This window comes from Poecilia latipinna, unplaced genomic scaffold, assembly GCF_001443285.1.
Source record: "Poecilia latipinna isolate Pla-1442-1.1 unplaced genomic scaffold, P_latipinna-1.0 Scaffold1668, whole genome shotgun sequence".
NCBI lineage: Eukaryota > Metazoa > Chordata > Actinopteri > Cyprinodontiformes > Poeciliidae > Poecilia > Poecilia latipinna.
The window spans coordinates 214,332-218,277 of NW_015114284.1; the positions used below are offsets into that span (position 1 = coordinate 214,332).

Here is a 3,946-nt window from a genome sequence, read left to right on the forward strand (position 1 = left end):
AAAAGAGAGTGTGTGTGTGTTTTTTTTCGTTTTTTTATATATATATATATATATATATATATATATATATATATATATATATATATATATATATATATATGTAGTCCCATTGAACACATTCCTTCCTTTCTCTCTCTCTCACACACACACACACACACACACACACACACACACACACACACACACACACACACACACACACACACACACACACACACACTCTGGCAAACACACACAGTTCACGCAGACAGATTATGTCTGAGACAGTCAGCGCTCCTGCCTTCAATTAACCTCACAAAGACAGGATCACTTACACGCTCATGATGCTGATAGCAGGAGGGAGACACTGAGGACCGTGTGTGTGTGTGCGTGTGTGTGTGCGTGTGTGTGGAAGTGGTTGCAGCCTGTACAACACGACAACGACTGATACAACAGCGAACTTATTAGAGAAGGACATCGTGTCATATCATCTGTCTTTGGAGAAGATTTCTTTTTTTCATTTTTCACATACAGCAACACATGCTACTGAAAATAGAGGAGATAAAAAGAAGTGAAATGTTCCAACAATTGAAGCGGTAATCTAAACACCAGCAGTCAAAGTAGAATATATGACAAACTTCAGTGTGTTTCATTGAGATTTCAGACAAAGGACCAACACAAAGTAGTTAGAATGTACAGGTAATTATGAAGGAAAAAATCTGGAAAAAAAAAAGGTCCATTTTAATTCTAATGAAAAACAATCCAGAACAGCAGGGGCAACCCCAAGTGGGAGGCCTGGAGAGGCCACGGCCCTCTCTTCAACCACAAAGCTCCTCCCAGAGAATCATGTTTAGCTCATAAGACGTCTTAGAGTCAACTTCTTCAATCAAGACAGAGATGTAAGACTCAATAAATAGCTTTATAAAATCCAAAATAAAATTAGAAAAATGTTTTAATATAGACTGAGACAGTTTATTTTCAGATATTTGTTGTTTCTTCTTAGTTATTAAACTAAGAAGAAACAACACATTTCTTCTTAGAAATTTGTTGTTCCTATGAACAAATTTCTCAGAAACAACAAATTTCTTAGAAACTTCTTAGAAATTTGTTCTTAGAAACAAATTTCTGGCCGCCCCCCTGAAATTCAGCTGGTTGTATTTATAAGTAACCCAACTACTGAAGGCCTCCAATGTTTGTTAAATAACATTAGCGAACAAGCAGCATCAAGAAACACTGCCGACCGGTTGGGGAGAAAGATGTGAAGTTTAAAGCAGAATAAGGTTGTAAAACAGGCTTTGAACACAGAGCTTTGTTCAAGCCGTCATCTGAAAACAAGCTGATGAGATTATTTAGAGAAATAGGCAGAAAAATAAACATAAGAAGTTCTGTTTGCAGTTTGCCAGAAGCCCTGCAAGTCAGACAGGACATTTTTGTCTTCGAATCAAAGCATACCAAATCCACAAGACTGGGTCGGAGGCTTGTCTTCTGGCAGGACAACCAGAACCACACAGCCAGAGCCACAGTGGAACAGTTCAGATATAAATTGCTATAAAGTTTTTTTTTTTTTTTTTTTTTTTGCTTTTTTTACAGATGTTCTTCATGAACTCTGACTGAGATTAAGATTATCTGTTTTTCCAGGTTCAAGTCAGTAGAAACAAAGACGTGCGTCTGCGACTCCTGCATAAACGGGATTCTGTAAAGTCTTGACTCGGAAGGGCTGAATAAAAAAAAGGCACACCACACTATTCAGATTTTTATTTGCATACATTTTCAAAACACACAAAAAAGCTATACTTTGTGTTGATTTAACTTGTGAAAAACACATAAAACACACATGTTTTTGGTCCTAAAGCCAAAGAAAATGTGGAAAGAGTTAACTGGGGAGTGAATACTTTAGCAATATGTCTTTATTTGTCTTATAAATGTTGGTATGCAACATTGATGGACTGTGCAAAAGACAATTAGAAGCATACTGCAGACAAAAACACTGATGAAGCTCCCAAACACATTCAAATCAATTCAGTTCCTTTGATACTAGTATTAATAAAAAATAATACAATTATTCGGAAAAATCGACACAGACGGTTTGGAGTGAACTGACAGAACATATTCCTTTAACTTTGACTCATCCGTCGTTATTTCAGCTTTACTGATTCATATATAAACACACACACACACACACACACACACACTCCCTGATTCCTGCTGAACGACAGGAAGAGGAGAGGCAGAGCAGAGAGGGAGGGGGGCTGTGCGATTAGTTTCAGGGTTCTGGGCCACTTGATTGGCAGCTGGCAGCATATGGAGCTGTGAGGAAGGTTTGCCCACGCTCACTTCTGAGGAAACAAATATTTGCCTGAAGGAGAGCAAGCGAGAGGGAGAGAAAAAAATATTAATTAGTTTGCAGACGCACCGAGAGATAAAAGTAGGCAAGACGTACCCATCAAAAGGCTGCAGAGTTAGCTGCAAAATGGAAATTTTCCCCAAGTTGACAGATCCGACGGGCTGCTAACAGAGCCGAGGGTAAGAACACATGTGAGCCGGGAAAACACCGAGGTGCACAAACAAAAAGAAGCCAACGCGGAGCCGGCGTTAACATCTGTGCAGGTTCACACACTTTGTGAGCGAAATTAACATTTAGATGCAGATCTTTCACACCTCCGTGGCTGTCGAAATTATTTCTTAATTATAATCTGCGATCAAAAAAAGTCTGGGGGAAAGAATTGACACACGTGAGCGAAAGCTCAGTCAGAGAAAGGAAAACAGAGAAATTCACTCCAGCTTTAAAGAAACACAAAAGAGCGGGAGTTTCTCTCCAATTCATGCAATGTATTTCATGTCACAGAGAAACCTGGACTACTTACTGCTGCTAAAGAGATGGGGAAAAAATAGAAACGACACATTTTATTTTCTCATCATGAGCTCCGTGCTGTTCAGTTTTAACCATTATTAAAGAGTGGAATAGAAAGAGCCTTTCTTACTGGTTAGCTTAAAAAGCTAACAAAGACATTAGTAACAGACCATGTCTATTTAGAAGTAAAACTATTGAAAAGTTTATATAGTTTTTCTCTATGGGCGTCACATGTTTCAGCGGTAGATGTTTGATTCCTGACCACGCTGCATGTCTTCCACTTCTCTCTCTGCCCGTCTTTCTGTCCATCTACTGATAAAAGTCACTAGTGCCACAGAAACCTTTTTAAAAAAAGTCTGGCAGTCCAAATTGTTAGGTTAAACACCTAACAATTCAAGCTAATCAGCAGATAAGCAAAAAAAAAGCACTCTTTCTTTAGCTAGCTATGCTAAGCTAACTAGAAAAGGGGAAAATATTCAAAGTTTTACAAAATTTGAAACATTATTAAATGTATAACACACCCAAAAACTGGCACAGGTCTAACGTACACATAGAGTATGTCTCTAATCTTGCTAACCTGTGTTAGCATGGTTTTGAGAGGCTTTAACCTGGACTAGCAAGCTTAAAACCATGACAGAATGAATATATGCTAACCTTTCTAACCCAGAGTCCTGTGACCATTGTAGAAAGCTCAGAAAATCAGCCATCAAAATGTGTGTGGTGTTCTTGTTACAGATTTTGAGAGGTTCAGGCTCCGTCCTCCATCGTGTCTTCAAACTAACATGCTTCTGTGTGAATGTAGCTAACTATGAATGTAGCTAACCGCCAAGTGGCTTTCTGAAGCCGCACCCAGGCCTGATTACTGCCTGAACTGTAGTCAAGAAATAAGTTAAGCAGAACCTGAACTTACAATGTGAAATAAGCTAAAAAAAAATAAATATCAAACAACAGCACTTCCTGTCCCAGTTTAAAGAAACAGGAACACTGGCGGCCATTCCCAGGAGTGCTAACCAACCAAAGTTACTTCAAGAGTTCATCCACGTGGTCACAACCCAGATAGCACATGATGTTAAATCAACGTTGAAAAATAGTTAGAATCGTTGATTTTTGGTTGAA

General features: G+C 38.7%; 1 long non-coding RNA gene across 1 annotated transcript; it reads right to left on the reverse strand.

Moving 5' to 3' along the window:
- Nucleotides 1–1,783: 1,783 nt before the first annotated feature.
- Nucleotides 1,784–3,702, reverse strand: LOC106964391 (uncharacterized). Its single transcript, XR_001428411.1, has 3 exons — nt 3,485–3,702; nt 2,420–2,487; nt 1,784–2,335 (listed from the first exon to the last, which is right to left on the reverse strand). It is a non-coding gene; the product is annotated as an uncharacterized LOC106964391 (long non-coding RNA).
- Between the last annotated feature and the right edge of the window lie 244 nt (nt 3,703–3,946).